This window comes from Peromyscus maniculatus, chromosome 6, assembly GCF_049852395.1.
Source record: "Peromyscus maniculatus bairdii isolate BWxNUB_F1_BW_parent chromosome 6, HU_Pman_BW_mat_3.1, whole genome shotgun sequence".
Classification (NCBI taxonomy): Eukaryota; Metazoa; Chordata; class Mammalia; order Rodentia; family Cricetidae; genus Peromyscus; species Peromyscus maniculatus.
Window position 1 is genome coordinate 26,903,494 of NC_134857.1, and position 17,558 is coordinate 26,921,051.

At 37.8% G+C, this 17,558-nt stretch overlaps 1 long non-coding RNA gene across 1 annotated transcript in view; it reads left to right on the forward strand.

The window, feature by feature from the left end:
- Window positions 1–16,158, forward strand: part of LOC143273842 (uncharacterized) — a 166,012-nt gene extending 149,854 nt beyond the window's left edge. Inside the window, exon 3 of the long non-coding RNA XR_013052046.1 lies at window positions 15,157–16,158. This is a non-coding gene — a long non-coding RNA (uncharacterized LOC143273842). The remainder of the gene's footprint in view (window positions 1–15,156) is intronic.
- The last annotated feature ends 1,400 nt before the right edge of the window (window positions 16,159–17,558 follow it).

Below are 17,558 nucleotides of genomic sequence, written 5' to 3' on the forward strand. Positions count from 1 at the left end.
TTGAGGCTGGTCCCTCTAATATTATACAAGACCGGTGAACACAGAAGGTGATGGAAGGAAAAGACTAAAATAACAATAAGGATGTTTGAAAATGCCACAAGAAATCATATCATTATTTATGTAAAATTACATATAATACATAGAAGTCTATGTGTATATACATACACATACATAGTGTGTTAAAATCATCCCATGTAGGCTGGCAATGCTCCCCTCCCTGAAAGAGCCCCAGGCTGTCTAACAGCAACCTTCATACCAAGCATGAGAAATACCTGCTGTGGGATGTTCTGTAGGTCCTGTGGGAGCCCATTCTCAGGTTCTTTGTGGCGTTACCCAGCAGGTCCGTATAGAGGATGATTAGGACCATGGGCCTGAGTGCAGGTGTTTGAGATGGTCTGCACTTGGCTGTGCTGGGGGATGGTCTGTATGTCAAGTTGCTCTGATTGGTTAATAAATAAAACCTGATCGGCCATGGCTAGGCAGGAAAGATAAGCGGGACTAACAGAGAGGAGATATAAAAGGACAGAAAGGCAGAAGGAGACGCTGCAGCCGCCGCAATGACCAGAGAGGCTGCAGCCGCCGCCATGACCAGAGACGCTGCAGCCGCCGCAATGACCAGCAGCATGTGAAGACGCCAGTAAGCCACCAGCCACATGGCAAGGTATAGATGTATGGAAATGGATCAATTTAAGATAAAAGCACAGTTAGCAAGATAAGGACAGTTAGCAGGAAGCCTGCCACGGCCATGCAGTTTGCAAGCAATATAAGTGTCTGTGTTTATTTGGTTGGGTCTGAGCGGCTGTGGGACTGGCGGGTGACAGAGATTTGTCCTGACTGTGGGCAAGGTGAAAAAATCAAGCTACAAATACCCTTTTGAGATATTTACAGAGTCCCAGGAGACCCTCAAAACAATCTAAAACTATTGCTGTTTCTTTTGGTTACACTCCAGAATTTGAAGGTACAGTTGGATGCATGTATATCAAACACATATCTTGGAGGAGTCAAACTAGATATGACCTGAAAGCTTCCACCTCAATGACTGCCTTTTATAGCACTGGAAGGTGCTATGCAAACTGCCAAGGAAAGGAAACAACCAATAGACCTCCCATACTCTGATGTTTAAGAACCATTATGACCAGAGTGGAAAGATACTACAGTAGTGCTTACGTCTTGGTAGTAACTCAAAGGTCTCTCATTAGACTTAAGGTCCATTCAGCAGGAATGTTACTGATAACCTAGCCAACTACCTGAAGGCTGGTGAGTTCATGAATATTAGAGGAGGTTATACTACCTCCAATTTACTAAACCAACATAATTCCTAAGTGAATACTACATATTTATGCTTATGCATACAGATATATCTTTCACCATCATCAAAGAAGTTTTCCTTTGCAACATATTTAGACCATTACAGAAAACCACAACCATTCAAAATGCAGAGAACAAGCAATAGTGGTAAGTCCAGCTTCAATAGATATATCTATAACGCAATTACTGCACATAAGTCTTAGGGAAAATGATGGATGAGGAGGAGAAATGATTCTAAGAGCCAGATGATCAGGAAATCTGCTGGGAGATTGTTTTTCCTAGAAATGACAGGAATTCTTCATGAAACTTTGAAAATATGGTTGCCTTGATCTAAGCCTTGTTGTAGGAATTCACTCCACCTATGACCTTGGGGTATGTGGCTTGATAGAGGTTTTCTCTGGTCTTCCCTGACACTTCCAGCCACCTAGGGAGCAAGATGTAATGGAACTCAGTAAAGCCATGAGATACATGGCGATTCATAGACTTCCTGCCTGGCTCTAACCTGTCTTGCCATAGACCAAAACAGCTTCTTTATTAGCCAATGGTAGCAACACATATTCACAGCATACAGAAAGACCATTTCAGAGCAAGACTTGAAGAAGTACAAAAAGGATACACATGCTAACATGGAAGGGGGAAAAAAATCTCATGGGGCTTTAATCTTATCTGAAATACTACAGCTAGGTGGTGGTGGCACACGCCTTTAATCCCCGCACTCAGGAGGCAGAGGCAGGTGGACCTATGTGAGTTTGAGGCCAGCCTCAGCTACAGAGTGAGTTCCAGGAAAGGTGCAAAGCTACCCAGAGAAACCCTGTCTCAAAAAAACAGAAAGAAAAAAAATACCACAATTAACTAACAGATGCTGAGAGTGGAAGAAATAGTTTTCCCTCTGGGGAAGAACACATAGAATGTTTATCTAATACCAAGTGGTCAGACCAAAAAGCATATACATAAAAAGAACACTAAAAAGACTGAGCAGATTGGATTTATATATTTAGATATCTATCTATATGTAATCTATCTCTGTCTATCCATCATCTATCTATCTGTATCTCTCTATATCTATTATCTATATCTGTATCTATATTTATCCATATCTTTAACTATCTATCTAACATTCTGTGTACCAATGAAGGAAACCAAGTTAATGATTTTGAAACAGAACAAGGGGGAGACATAGAAGGGAGTGATAGGGGGAAAGGGAAGGGGAGGATGATGTAATTCTACGTTAATTTTTGAGAAGTTTTATGCATTAATAAAAATTTAAATGTTTTTCCTGACTTTCTAATTTGTCACAGGCAGATAAAAATTTTTCCACATCCTCAATCATCCTTTTAATGAGTGTATTAATAAGTCAATGATCACATTATTTACTACTAAGGAGATTTGCTACAAAAGAAATGGCCAGTGAGCTATAAAATGAAATGAAAACCTAAAGTTTATTTTCTAATGTTTATTCTAGCATTTTCTTACAAACCACAGCTAATCAATTCTAATTTTAGGGAATCTATGAATCACCATATACTCTTCTGCTGGGTTGTTGTTATATTTTTAAGTATCCTTTAGACCATTTCTTTCATTTTACTGTATGCAGTCCTTCCCACCTGTTTTATTCCTTCTTGTTCATTTCAGTTCTGTCTCCATAGATGGTTAGAGTAGAAGCTTAAAATAGATATTATTACAGAAATAATTCAGTAGCAGATAAGAAGTCCAATACAAAAATTCTACAAATGTTTCATGTTTGTATATGAAGCAAATTCTGAGAAAATAAACTATTAATAGGACATGAATCAAAACAAAGAACCTTCCACTAATGTCATGTGAAAATTGTCTGTTCTCCAATAGAGAACTTGCTGTACATGGATCCAATATTGATGATTCTGATATTCTCTCACAGCTATAAAATTTGGATGTATAATAAACCTTTGAGATTAGTGGAGCTGAGGGAGTACCAATTATCTTTGCACTCAGATTGTGACTAGAGGAAAAGGAAAGTTGCTACAGACATCAGTAGTCTCTGATAATGTGTGGTTTTGCTTCTTAATGATGTTTGTGCTATATTGGAAAGGTAAGTAGTTCCCAAGGGTGCCGTGTGAGAAATATTTGAGGTGGGGGAGATGAAAAAACTGCTTTTCTTCCCCACACCCTGGATTCTCTGCACTTTATCTTAAACATGTTAACTTTCTATCATTTCTAATCATGAGTATCCTAGACCTAACAGCTCCTATGAACTCCCAGGACATAGTGTCTGTCTGTTTCTGTATGACTAAGGACTATTAGGATTCAATATCTGTATTCATTTAATTAGACATTTTTAATTTTCAGGGTCTTAAAAGACAGAACTCAGGGGAATGAAGGTCATGGACTATTGGTACATACTCTGCCCCCTTGCTGTCTCATGAGTATATCAGTTTAATTAGCTCTGACTCAAACATTCACAATTTATTCCCATCCTTGTTTTGCTGCAGGAACTTAATGCATAAAATGAACGTTTACATATACTTAAAGGAATCTCTTTGGCCTTTCAGAAACTGTCCTGATACATACAAAGACATGGCATAATCACAACTCACGTTAAGTATTATAATGCATAAATATTAAATGATTAATTCTACTCATATAACCTGAGGGAGCTAAGCAATGATAACCATTTAAAAGAAAAGAAGAGTCAAAACTTCACAAATTTACATGGAACAAAATAAAGTTTCTTGAATTCCAAATAGGCATCAAACTCACTTTTCCATATTGGAGAAGACCAGTGATGATCACAATCACCTAGGATATAATTTGCATGTGTACTAGAAAGAAATTGTTTAGAGAATCAAGCAGAAATGAGAGGATTTATTCAACATCATTGCATGAGGCAAAGCTTGAAGGCTTAGGATTGTTCAGCTGAGGCAAAGTTGGGATTTTGACAGAACAGGAAAGAGAATTGTATTTGTAATTAAGTCTTCGGCAGGAGGTTCAAGATCAACTGTTGATAGGTAGTCCTATTTTGTGTTCTTTATCAGTGACATGGGCACAATGCTGACAGGCATCATGACAGTATTTTCTGGAATCTACTTGTGTCAGGTTGAAAGGCTTATTAACCTCTACTAAAAGATCACAGAGTAAAAGAAGTAGCTTTCAAAATAAAAGAATGTTGAGACACATGGAGAAAATTAGGACACTTTGAATATGTCTATTTTCGTCATTCACAAAACCTGTATTTACTCAAACAAGGTTGATAGAGTTACTTCCTTTTAAAAAGAAGTTGACTAGAAATGTTCTGAATACAGTTTGACTTCAGAGCTAAAAGCTATGCAAAATAACATTGAGAAAGAAATTGAAAATGATACTAGGAGGTAGGTTCTTTTTTCCTTGGGTCATAGGTTTAAAAGGTGGAAATATGTCTCAGCACAAAGTGAAATTTTAGAGTCAAGATACAGATTTCTCACTTATATAAAGAAGGGGCTTGCAGAGCTTAGAGACTATGAACTTTATTTGATTTTGCTGTATCCTAACTAGTAATTCCCTTCCCCTCCCATTTCTACTGGTGTATATTTGTCTAAGAGCCGCTGCTGTGGTAGGGATTGAATCTCAGGCTCAGTAAGTGTTGAATGGCTAGGATTAGGGCCCCAAATATTACCAGTGTTTTGTTTGCCACTGAGCATAGTGTGTAAGGAGCCCACTATCCTTCTTTGTCATAAACTCCACCCTTAAGTTGAAGCATCCTTCCTCACTGGAAATACCAGCCCCAAGCTGCCTTGTCTGGGGCAGACATGTAAGGCAGCCATATCCAGCTGAGAAATTTCTGCTTTCAAGACATCCTAATACAATTGCTGGCAATCAGAGCCTGCACTGGTTGTCTTGTTGTTGCAACTGAATATTACAAACAGCTCTTCTTAATTACATCTTATAATTTTTTATCTGAAAAAAAAAATAGTTCTTTGGGAACTCTATACAATGTATTATGCTTTTTCATTAAGTAATTTTTCATTTATTTTATATCCCAACAACAGTTTCCCCTCCCTCTTCTCCTTCTACTTTCTCCCCCTGCCTCCCCTCTGCCCTCCCCCATCCACTTCTCCTGTGTTTCTGTTCAGAAAGGGGCGGGCCTCCATGGGTGTCCACAAACATGGCATATAAAGTTGAGGTCGGACTAAGCTCCTCCCTTCGTATTGAGACCACATGTTTTTTATTTCATTCACTTCCTCTTGTCCCCAGCTTGCCCCAAATCTACACTTTCTTCCCATGAACCAACTTTGTGTCCTTCCTCTGGAGCAAAATCAACTTACAAGGGCTCCCTTCTTAGAAAAAAAATTGATTCTCCCTCTCCAAGCATCTAACAGTGGCCAACAGTTTCACTGATGGAAGTGGAATTTTGTGCTCACCTCTCTTCTGCATACTGGAGTTTTGAGTCTGGCTTCAGTTTGCAAAGGTCTTGTACATGCTATCACAACAGCTGTGAGTATGCATGTGCCATTGCCCTGTTGTGTCCAGAAACACATTTTGTTTATACTTCTCTACCACATCTGTCTCTTAAGATCTTTCTGATCCCTCTTATTAAATGATCTTTAATCCTTAGGTGGAAAGGCTATATAGTATGTATATATGCACACACTCACACACAGACACACACACACACATATGTATGTATGTATGTATGTATGTATATCTCCCATTTAGGACTGAGCATTCTGCAGTCTTTTATTTTCTGTGCATCGACCAATCGTAGATCTCCTGAGTTGACCACTGTACACTGCAAATAGAAGCTTCTCTGGCAATGGTTGAGAGATGCATTAGTTTATAGGTATTATGATATAAGTCATAAGGAGTCAGTTTAATATTATGTACATTCCCCTGGTGTCACATGTAGCACCCTCTAGCACTATGATAAGCCAGCAAATCAAGATGAAGCTTCCAGGTTATTACAAGCTTGGTTTCTCCATTTTCTGTGATTCAAATAATTGGTATATTCAAAAATATGGTCTTACCAACAATTTCTGGAGAACAACAAAACACAATGGCAATAGCCTATAATGATTATTAGCCTGTGGGACCTTGCTGGCCATCATCTCCAAAAGAAGTAAACCACTCCTGGTACTAGAGTTTTTATTTGTAAGCCTCTATTTTCTAGTCAGGCATTGTTTCCCTGTCAAAGGGTAACTGTATTATAACTCTCAATATATATTGAGTATATATTTTAAGACAGACACAGAAAACATGGTTTATTGTTGAATATTGATGTCTTTCTTTCCAAATTGACCAGTTGCATGAGAAAATGAAAATCCCATTGGGACAATAATATTAATAGTAAATCTTTCTGTGAATCCCCACAAAAGATGCAGCTCAGTCCTTTGTAACTTGAGAAATCTTGAATATAGAAACAAAAATGTTATAATGGCAACAACCAGATATTAAAGATACCTGACTTTGATAACTTGTCATCAAAATTTAAAATCAATCAAATATTATTATTATCTTTGCACTCTCGTTTCTATGGTATTTGCTGAATTTTGTAATGGGTATTTTATTGAAGAAAATCTCTATAGTAGTAGGTTTCTATAAGACTATGTTCTGATAGTATAAAAAGAGAATTTTGTTCTCTGAAGGACTGTAGAATGTTTTATTACTATCTTTATGAAGTACCCACTATTTTTACCTACTTAATTATTCATGGCAAATGAATACGTGTTTTGCAGTCACTAATATTTCATGCTTCATGTTCAAACTTTTAATAGGATTATTTTCTATCAAATTTTATATCTTTTTATTTATTCACTATATATTTTAGTTAAGTAATACTTTCCAAATTAGCAGATTGAACTCTAAAGTGAATGTCCTATTATTTCCTATACTATTCAGTTTTTTATGCTAAACCTTCATCTGTTTGTTTCAGACTCTCTTTATTTACTCTATACCAATATGGAACATTTTGAATGGAACACAGGATGGTAGGAGGCTTGAGGCAGCAGAAGTCACATGATATTTTTAAAATTCATTAGTCCATTAGTCTGACTTAATTGTTTAAACAATACTATGGATTTAATATTAGTTTACATTTGTATGCCTATAACAACCATCATGGAATCATTAGCATAAGCTTCTTAATTAGAGGAGCTGTGACAGCAATGTGAAAAACCAAAGTCACTATAAATCATTTCCAGTATGTGGAATAACAATGCATTATCCACTTTCTACTTAGTTCTTGAAGCTCTTATAAAGGAACACATTTAATTGGGACTGGCTTAAGTGCAGAAGCTTAGTCCGTTATCATCATGGTGGGAAACATGGTGGGATGCAGGCAGACGTGCTGATGGAGAGGTAGCTGAGAGTTCTGCGTCAGTACTGATAGACAGCAGGAAGAGAGAGTGGCACTAGGCCTAGCCTGGGCTTCTGGAACCCCAAAGCCTACCACCAGTGGCACACTTCCTCCAACAAGGTCACACCTTTCAATGGTGCTGCTCTCCATGAGTCTATAGGCCGTTTTCATTTAAACCACCATACCATCTCTCTAGCCTTCTATTTTGATGGTATTAGTAAAGGTAGAGGGTAGGAATATTGAATTTTATAGTAAACTAACTACTATGTAGGGAGTTATATTTCTTTAAAAATAATCTTGGCAAAACATCAGTATCATGTGAAGATATCTGATTTTGTTGACAATCTTAATTGTTTAATTCAATTGATTTAGGTAATTCAATGATATCAAATATGTAATTTATTTTCTTATTTTATCTATTTTGAGAACTTCATACATAAGCACCACATTTACATAACTTCTTGTAGTTGAAAGATTCTCTTTGTCGCTGCCTGCCAGAGGTTGGGGCAAATCTCTTCCACATGCATCCTCCAAGTAAACACACAGATGGTTATATTAATTATAACTGCATGGCCATGGCTCAAGCCTTTTGCTAGCCAGCTCTTATATCTTAAATTAACCAATAACTATTACTTTATGTATTGCCACATGTTCCGTGGCTTTACCTACATCCCATTACAAGTTGCTCCTTCCGCAGCTCACTAATGTCTCTCCAAACTTTCTTCCTGTCTCTCTCTTTGAATTTCCTGACTGCCTCTAAGCTGCCTTGCCATACGCCAAAAGGTTTTATTTATCAACCAATCAGAGCAACACATATTCGTACAGTACAAAAAGACATTCCCCCATCAACTCCTCCATTTCATCCCCACTAAAAACACCTGTGCCTCCTCCTTTTCAAATTCTTGATTGCTTCTTTAATTAATATTACACATAATATAGTATAAATAATATATTTATATATACATATGCACAAATGTATATTCAATCTACTGAGTCCATTTAGCATTGCTTACATGTGCACATAACCAGGGCTCATCACTTGGGACTGGGCAACTTATGCAAGAGCTCAATCCCGAAGGAGACTGATTCTCACACTCTCAGCAGCCATTGGCCATCTACATCTTTAAAATAGAATCTTCTCCATATAATTCAGATTTAATCAAATAAATCTCAAAAAGATGGAGATTAAAATAGATGAAATGGAGATTAAAATAGATGAATTCTGATGTCAATAGAGTATTAATTCCAGAGTTTCAGGGTGCATTTACCATCAAAATTAAAAGTAAGAAAATCAATTTTTACCATTATTTCCGAAAAATAGTATTTATATAATTTTATTGTTCTTTGAAGATTATTAGGAAAAAAGAAAACATTATTTATGTTTACTACAATAAATGCAATTTCTTTAAGTCTGATAATACAGAGTTCAATCAATGATGCCTGAAATATGTATTTTTAGGCTGTTGAATATTGCTATTTACTTTGAAGTAGTGAATAATCTTCAAGTATTTAATTACAATAGAATCCATAAGAACATGCATTATATATGCAATTTCCAATTTAAAAACCAGGAATTGCTATTTTTTTCTAGGTATAACACTTTGTAAATAAAATACACAGAAATATATTTGAACATTTCATGTTGAATATTTTTAAATACCCATCATCACTCTTGGCTTACATGATCTTAAGCATGATGAATCCAATAAAAATGGATTTCTGTTACAATTCAAGAAACAACTCTTGTAAAACAAAACAATAAGATACTTAATAACCAGGTAGTCAAGAAAATGACTCATTAAGTAACCACTCATTCATTAATATTTTCATTTCCAACTTCTGGTGAAATGTTCATATTTTAATTTAGCATTCACTCTTCTAGAAAGATCTTGGTGACCTTAGATGAGTTTTATTTCTGAGAGAAAATCCTCTCAGAAATATATTTTATATATATTATAAAGTGATATTTTTACAACATTCACAAAATTGTCTTTGATGTTTCTTTTGAATATCAAATATCAAATACTTCATATTCATTTGTTACACATCAATTCACATGTACTTTCTAAACAATGAGAATTCTATGTGGACATAGCATCCTTCATAATCTTAATATCAAAAGACAAAGTCAGAATTGGTTGTTTTGATGAGTACTCCTTGAAAAGGAGATATGATTTGTAATTATGCTGCAAATGAAAACTACATGTTACTATGTTTATTTATTGCTTTTATTATTCTTTGAAGGTTTCATATAATGTATTTTGGACATATTCATGTTATTATATAAAAGTTTTATTTTGTTCCATTGAAATTGAGAAATTGAGATTTGCTTTATGACCAAGTATGTGGTCAATTTTAGAGAAGATTTCATGAGGTGCTGAGAAGAAGACATATTCCTTTGTGTTTGAGTAAAATGTTCTATAGATACTTGTTAGATTCATTTGAGCCATAACATCTGTTAGTTCCCTTACTTCTCTGTTTAGTTTCTGTCTTGGAAGACCTGTCCATTGGTTCCAATGGGGTGTTGAAGTCTCCCACTATTAATGTGTGGGGTTCAATGTTTGATTTAAGCTTTAGTAGTGTTTGTTCTACAAAAGTATGTGCCCTTGTACTTGGGGCATAAATGTTCAGAATTGAGACTTTATCTTGTTGGATTTCTCCTTTGATGAACATGAAATGTCCTTCTCCATCTGTTTTGATTAATTTTAGTTTGATGTTTATTTTGTAACATATTAGGATACATACGCAGCTTGCTTCTTGGGTCCTTTTGATTGGAAAATCTTTTTCTAACCCTTTACTCTGAGGTAATGTCTGTCTTTGAAGTTGAGGTATGTTTCTTGTATGCAGCAGAAGGATGAATCCTGTTTTCATATCCATTCTGTTAGCCTATGTCTTTTTATTGGCTAATTGAGTCCATTGATATTAAAAGATATTAATAACCAGTGATTACTAACTCCTGTTATTTTGTTGGTGGTGGTGGTGGTGGTAGCGTGTGTGTGTGTGTGTGTGTGTGTGTGTGTGTGTTTCCCTTCTTTGTGTTTTCTGGTGGGAGATTATCTATCGTCTGTGTTGTATTGTGGGTGTAGCTAACTTCCTTGGGCTAGAGTTTTTCTTCTAGTACCCTTGGTAGGGCAGAATTTGTGGATAAGTATTGCTTAAATTTCATTTTGTCATAAAGCATATTGTTTTCTTCACCCATGGTGATAGAAATTTTTGGTGGGTATAGTAGTGTGAGCTGGTGTCTGTGGTCTCTTAGTGTCTTCATGTCTGTTCAGGCCCTTATAGTTTTTAGTGTCTCCATTGAGAAGTCAAGTATAATTCTGATAGGTCTGCTGTAAAATGTTATTTGTGCTTTTTCCTTTGCAGCTGTTAATATTCTTCCTTTATTCTATATGTTAATGTTTTGATTATTATGTGACAAGGGGACTTTTTTTTTGTCCAGTCTACTTGGTATTCTATAAGCTTTTTTACCTTTATAGGAATGTCCTTCTTTAGATTGGGAAAGATTTTTTCTTTAATTTTGTTGAATGCATTTTCTGCACCTCTGAGCTAGGAGCTAGGATTCTTCTCCTTCTATTACTATTGTTCTCAGGTTTGGTCTTTTCATGGTATCCCAGACTTCCAGGATGGTTTGTGTTAGGAATCATTTAGATTTAATATTTATTTTGACCAAAGAATCTATTTCATCTATCATATCTTCAAAGCCTGAGATTCTCTCTGCCATGTCTTTTATTCTTTTGGTGATGCTTGCATCTATAGTTCCTGTTCACTTACCCAGGTTTTCTATTTCCAGAATTCCCTTGGTTTGTGGCATTTGTGGTCTGTTAGAAACCTGGTTCAAGGAAAACTCCCAAGAATCCACAAGCATGGCCCCTGCTAAGATTCCTGGAATAGTGGAGATGGTGCCTGAACTGGCCATCTCCTGTATTCAAATTGGTAACCACCCCAATTGCTATCTGAGAGGCTTTATGCAGTGACTGATGGAAACAGATATTGTGATCTACAGCCAAACACTTGGTCAAGCTCAAGGAATTCTGGTGAAGACAGGGAGAAATTATCACTTGAACCATGGGGCTAAAGATCATCACAAGGGGACCCACATAAACAACTAATTTGGGCTTATAGGAGCTCACAGACACTGGACCACAAGCCGGGGAGCCTGCATGTGAACAGCCTGAGGCCTCTACATATATGTGATAGTTGTGTAGCTTGGTCTACTTGTGAGAGTCCTAGCATTGAGACCAGGGCTGCCCCTAATGTTTTGGCTGGGTTCCAAGAATCTATTCCTCATACTAGATCACCTGGCCCAGCCTTAATACAAGGAGAGAAGCATAGTTCTACCTCAACTTGGTATGTCATGCTTGGTTGACATCAATTGGAGGTCTGCCTCTTTCTGAACAGGAACAGAGGAGGAGTGGATGGGGAAGGCAGAAGGAAGGTGTGGGGGGAGGAAATGGAAGTAAAGGAGGGAGGGGAAACTGTGGTCAGGATGTAAAATAAATGAATAAATTTAATAATAAAAGATATTTTAGGACTTCTCATTTCTATTTGTTTACTTATACTTGCATCATATCTACCTATATGCAAAAGTCAATGACTGTAAGTTGCACTGATACTATGTACTTAAAAATCAACATCTCCAAAATGGTTGTATCAAGCTAGATGCCAAAGATATGTTGTATGTGTTTTTCCTTATAATACTATATATGCACTGCATAACACTTTTCTCAATGACAGACAGCATGTAGGAGTGTGATTCCTTAAGACACGTTATATAGTCCTGGGCTTTTTTTGGTTCGGAGACCTTTAATGACTGTTTCTATTTCCTTAGGGGTTATTGGACTATTTAAATAGTTTATCTGGTCTTGATTAAACTTAGGTATGTGGTATCTATCCAGAAAAATGTCCATTTCTTTTAGGTTTTCCAGTTTTGTGGAGTAGAGGTTTTTGAAATATGACCTTATAATTCTCTGGATTTCCTCAATGTCTGTTGTTATGTCCCCCTTTTCATTTCTGATTTTGTTGATTTGGATTCTCTCTCTCTGTCTTTTGGTTAGTTTGGATAAGGGCTTGTCTATCTTGTTGATTTTTCTCAAAGAACCAACTCTTTGTTTCATTAATTTTTTGTATTATTCTCTTAGTTTCTAATTTATTAATTTCACCTCTCACTTTGATAATTTCCTGGCGTCTATTCTTCCTGGGAGACTTTGCTTCTTCTTGTTCTAGAGCTTTCAGATGTGCTGTTAATTCACTAGTGTGCGATTTCTCCAACTTCTTTATGTGTGCATTTAGTGCTATGAATTTCCCTCTTAACACTGCTTTCATAGTGTCCCATAAGTTTGGGTATGTGGTGTCTTCATTTTCATTGATCTCTAGGAAGTCTTTAATTTCTTTCTTTATTTCTTCCTTAACCCATTGGTGATTCAGTTGAGCATTATTCAGTTTCCATGAGGTTGTAGGTTTTCTGTAGTTTTTGTTGTTGAAATCTAGCTTTAAACCATGGTGATCTGATAGAACACAGGAGGTTATTCTGATTGTTTTGTATCTGTTGAGATTTGCTTTGTGGCCAAGTATGTGGTCGATTTTAGAGAAAGTTCCATGGGGTGCTGAGAAGAAAGTATATTCTTTCTTGTTAGGATGGAATGTTCTGTAGATATCTATTAGGTCCAATTGGGTCATGACATCGGTTAAGTCCTTTATTTCTCTGTTAAGTTTCGATTTGGGATATCTGTCCAGTGGTGAAAGTGGGGTGTTGAGATCTCCCACTATTAATGTGTGGGGTTTTATATGTGGTTTAAGCTTTAGTAATGTTTCTTTTACATATGTGGGTGCCCTTGTGTTTGGGGCATATATGTTCAGAATTGAAACTTCATCTTGGTCGATCTTTCCTGTGACGAGGATGTAATGTCCTTCTTGATCTCTTTTGATTGATTTTAGTTTGAAGTCTATTTTGTTGGATATCAGGATGGCTACCCCTGCTTGTTTCTTAAGACCATTTGATTGAAAAGTCTTTTCCCAGCCTTTTATTCTTAGGTAGTGTCTGTCTTTGAATTTGAGATGTGTTTCTTGTATGCAGCAGAAAGATGGGTCCTGCTTTCGTATCCATTCTGTAAGTCTATGTCTTTTTATAGGTGAATTAAGTCCGTTGATATTAAGGGATATTAATGACCAGTGATTCTTCATCCCTGTTATTTTTGGTGGTAGTGTGTGTGTACCTCTCTTCTTTGGGGTTTACTGTTGTGGCTTTATCTATTGCCTGTGTTTTCAAGTGTGTATCTGACTTCCCTCAGTTGGAATTTTCCTTCTAGTGCTTTCTGTAGGGCTGGGTTTGTGGATAGGTATTGTTTAAATCTGGCTTTGTCTTCGAATGTCTTGTTCCTTCCGTCTATGATGATTGAAAGTTTTGCTGGGTATATTAGTCTGGGCTGACATCCATGGTCTCTTAGTGTCTGCATTACATCTGTCCAGGTCCTTCTGGCTTTCAAAGTCTCTATTGAGAAATCGGGTGTTATTCTGATAGGTTTACCTTTATAGGTCACTTGGCCTTTTTCCTTGGCTGCTCTTAATATTCTTTCTTTATTCTGTACATTTAGTTGTTTAATTATTATGTGTTGAGGGGACTTTTTTGGGGGGTCTAGTCTGTTTGGTGTTCTATAGGCTTCTTGTATCTTCATAGGCATTTCCTTCTTTAAGTTGGGAAAGTTTTCTTCTATAATTTTGTTGAATATATTTTCTGTGCCTTTGAGTTGGTATTCTTCACCTTCTTCTATCCCTATAATTCGTAGGTTTGGTCTTTTTATGGTGTCCCAGATTTCTTGGACATTTTGGTTCATGACTTTGTTGGCTTTAGTGTTTCCTTCGACTGATGGAACTATTTCTTCTACTGTATCTTCAATGCCAGAAATCCTCTCTTCCATCTCTTTCATTCTTGCAATCAATCAATGGGACCTCTTGAAACTGAGAAGCTTTTGTAGAGCAAAGGATACGGTCAACAAGGCAAAGCGACAGCCTACAGAATGGGAAAAGATCTTCACCAACCCCACATCTGACAGAGGACTGATATCCAGAATATTTAAGGAACTCAAGAAATTAGACATCAAAAGGACCAACAGTCCAATTGAGAAATGGGCTTTAGAACTAAACAGAGAATTCTCAACAGAGGAATCCCAAATGGCTGAAAGACATTTAAGGAATTGCTCAACATCCCTAATCATCAGGGAAATGCAAATCAAGACAATTCTGAGATACCACCTTACGCCTGTCAGAGTGGCTAAGATCAAAAACACTGAAGACACTTTATGCTGGAGAGGATGTGGAACTAGGGGAACTCTCCTCCACTGCTGGTGGGAATGCAAGCTTGTACAACCACTTTGGAAATCAATATGGCGCTTTCTTAGAAAATTGGGAATCAATCTCCCCCAAGATCCAGCTATACCACTCCTGGGCATATACCCAAGAAATGCTCAATCATACCACAAGAGCACTTGCTCAGCTATGTTCATATCAGCATTGTTTGTAATAGCCAAAACCTGGAAACAACCTAGATGCCCTTCAACTGAAGAATGGATAAATAAATTGTGGCACATATACACAATGGAATGCTACTCAGCAGAGAAAAACAATGACATCACACGGTTTGCAGGCAAATGGATGGATCTAGAAAAAATCATCCTGAGTGAGGTAACCCAGACTCAGAAAGACAAATATGGTATGTACTCACTCATAGGAAGATGCTAGATGTGGAACAAGGATGACTAGACTGCTACTCACATCACCAGTGAGGCTACCTGGAAAACGGGACCCCAAAAAAAGACACGGAGAAATGGACGAGATCTACATGAATAGCCTGGTCATGAGTGGGAACAATGAAGGGCGACAGTCGAGGGAAAGAGTGGGAGATCCTAGCTGGATCAAGAAAAGAGAGGGAGAACAAGGAATAGGAGACCATGGTAAATGAAGACCACATGAGAAGGTGAGAAGGGGAGGAAGCAGAGAGCTAGGGAGGCCCACGGAGATCCACAAAGATACCCCCTCAAAAGACTGCTGGCAATGGTCGCGAGACGGCAGGAACTGACCTACTCTGGAGATGGGATGGCCAGACACCCAGATAGTGGTGCCATAAACCCCATCCAAGGACTGAGGAATCTGAAGGCAGACATCCACGGCTGGGCCCCTGGTGGAGCACTGGGAGTCTAATTAGTGAGTAAGAAGAGGGTTTATATGAGCGAGAATTGTTGAAGCCAAGGTTGGATAAAGCACCGGGACAAATAACCAAATGAATGGAAGCACAGGATCTATGAACCAAAGGCTGAGGGGCCCCCAACTGGATCAGGCCACCTGAACGGGTGAGACAGTCATTTGGCTTGATCTGTTTGGGAGGCAGCTGTGCATTGGTGCCAGGTCCTGGGCTCGTTGCATGAGTTGGCTGTTTGAATCCTGGGACTTATGCAGGGACACTTGGCTCGGTCTGGGAGGGGGGAATGGACCTGCCTGGACTGAGTCTACCAGGTCAACCCCGGTCCTCGGGGGAGACCTTGATCTGGAGGAGGTGGGAATGGGGGGTGGGCTGGCGGGAGGGGTGGGCAAGAGGGGGAGAACAGGGGATTCTGTGGCTATTATGTTGAACTGAATGGTGTTGTAAAATAATAATAATAATAATAATAATAAAAAAACCAAAAAAAAAGACACGTTATATAGTTTAGTGATTATGTGTTTACTAGCTTATGTTAGTTACACTTCATAATATCTATACAGGCATAGGATAATCTAAAGTATTTCCTAAAAGATGCCCTCATGAATCTGTTTCATATGATTATCTTTGGTGGTGTTTAATTCCTGATTCAATAATAGTAAGAAATTTTAAAAGATAAAATAGGCAAATGAGAATATCCTGTAATAAAATTGCTACTTTGTTACTATTATACCTTGGGAGAATATTAAGAAAAATCATGAATATTACCTGAACACAAGCACTGTTATGTGATAAACAATATGCAGAGACAGTTACTAAGAGACTTAAGGAGCAGGTAGTATATACAAAGTAGATACAGTGGACAAAAGGATTATTCAAGGATCAGAATGAATGGAACAAGAAGACAATAGATTTCAACATGGCATCATTTTAGCTGGTCAATTAAAAACTTACAAAATTATTTTTGCAAGTTCAGTGTAACAGTATTGTAGAATATTAGCTTAAGGTGTGTTACTTTTGTTTATGTTGCATTTGTTTAATTCTGTGAATCTGTGTTACTTTGCCTGATGGTCTAATTGTAAGCAAATGTGTTGCAACTCTGGGGGAAAGGTATCCTGACTGTTCTGGAGTCAGGTGACACCTGGAGCTTCCAGGACAGCTCTGGCAGCTGGTGCTGCAAAGGGACAGCTCAGCACTGGAGGGAAAATATCCTGAATGCTTGGGAGAGTCAGGTAGTAGCTGGAGTTGCTAGGAAAACTCAACTCTGGAGAGAAAGCTATCCTGACTGGGAGTCAGGCTATACCTGGTGTGATGGGGGATGGTCTCCCCATAGGATATAGCAATCCTGCTCCTCTCCTAGGGAGCAGTTACAGCTGAGCTTTGCTCAGCTCCCACTTAAGGGCGTTTCCTAGCAGAGCTCTGCTTCTTCAAGCCAAGATGTTGCTTCTTTTGCTTCAATCCATTAATGGAGAAACCTCTGCAGAAATGCAACAATCTCCTCCTGCTCAGGTGAAACGTTGTTACCTTGCTAAGCCCCCAAGGGACATCGTGGCAAGGTTCTTCTGTTCAGATTCCCCCTTGCTCAGCCCCTTAACAGATGTCCCAGCAAGTTTTTTTCTGCTCAGTCCACTAAGGGATATCTTAGTAAGGTTTTTCTTCTAGGGTCTGGCAAATGACAATCTCCACATCCCAAATTCTTTTGAGAGAGATTTATTTGAAAAGGAGGAGTCCAGGAGGCTGGCTGCCTCTATCAGG